The sequence below is a fragment of the Echinops telfairi genome, unplaced genomic scaffold (genome assembly GCF_000313985.2).
Source record: "Echinops telfairi isolate 266 unplaced genomic scaffold, ASM31398v2 ScPeMD7_7469;HRSCAF=8507_1, whole genome shotgun sequence".
Classification (NCBI taxonomy): Eukaryota; Metazoa; Chordata; class Mammalia; order Afrosoricida; family Tenrecidae; genus Echinops; species Echinops telfairi.
This window is the reverse complement of record NW_022111373.1, coordinates 148,227,931-148,229,146: the sequence shown is the minus strand read 5'-3', so window position 1 is coordinate 148,229,146 and position 1,216 is coordinate 148,227,931. Positions and strand designations below refer to the sequence as shown.

The 1,216-nt window shown below is 47.2% G+C and overlaps 1 pseudogene; it reads left to right on the top strand.

Moving 5' to 3' along the window:
• The first annotated feature begins 1,005 nt into the window (after positions 1 to 1,005).
• The window catches only part of LOC101638115, a 2,970-nt pseudogene continuing 2,759 nt past the window's right edge, over positions 1,006 to 1,216 (top strand).

Below are 1,216 nucleotides of genomic sequence, written 5' to 3'. Positions count from 1 at the left end.
AGGTGGTCTCTGAAGTCCCTTCTAGTGATTACCTATGATGACCTGACCCACTAGAGTCAGGTCAGGTGTATATACTTATTGGTGTGACTTATATACATATACCTGGGTTTTATATAAAAATTTCCTTTGATATCTTTGATAGTTACATAATTTTGTGCCAACTTGAAGATAGAAAAGTGTAGAGTTTAGCCTGTCGATCAGGTCACAGCTGGGTGAACTCAGTTGGCGGTACCACCGAGATCAATGGCTCTCTGGAGGCGGGCCACTCTGCCTCTCTGCCTTGACCCTCCCGTTGATGAGTCACGCTGAGACCTGCGCCAGCCCAGTGATACTTCCACTGCCATTTCATCTAAAAGACGTTGCATTCACAGGTCAGCCTGTGATCGTCCTGCACTTTGCTTCATTGCTTGTGGCTACATGAGTCTGAAGATGGATTTATGGACTGGTATCAGACTTAATGGACTGGATCCAGACAGGGCTGGGATATTTTCCTGGTAGATAAGTATTTCTTGATCTAAAGCTCTCTCTGACACAATTATGAGCGTCACTGGATTTGTTTCTCTAGTCAACCCTGCCTCTCGCAATCTCTAAAAGGAGGCTCAGAGAACAAGGGATGATAGGCAAGCCATGCGAAGCCTTCCCTCCTTTGGGCTGTCCACAGGCCTCAGTGTCTGTGGGCTACTGACTCATTGTAGAGCAGGCCTTATGGCACCTCGGTCAGGACTCAGGTCACTGCCAAGGGAGAGCAGATGGAACACAACAACCATTTTGAGGCAGAACGATGTGGTGCTCTACTTCTGCAAAGGCTGGTGGTGGTGGTGTTAGGACCTGGGGAGTTTGCTACAATGTGGCAGACACTGCCTGGTCGGTCCTCCTTCATCCTCACAATGGCTATTGCATTTGAGCCCATTGTAACTCATCCTCAGAAACCCTGCAGGGCAGTTCTACTAGGACACCACTAGGAATCATACATAATGGGGCAAGAGTGAGTTGCATTTAATTCGGATGCAAGGCAAGGAGCTGAGCACAAAGCGCTCCCCTGTTTCCCCGAAAGTAAGACATCCCCTGAAAATAAGACCTACTTACAGTTCTGCCTCTCACTGAAATATAAGGCATCCCCCGAAAATAAGACCTACTTACAGTTCTGCCTCTCACTGAAATATAAGACTTCCCCTGAAAATAAGACCTACTTACAGTTCTGCCTCTCACTGAAATA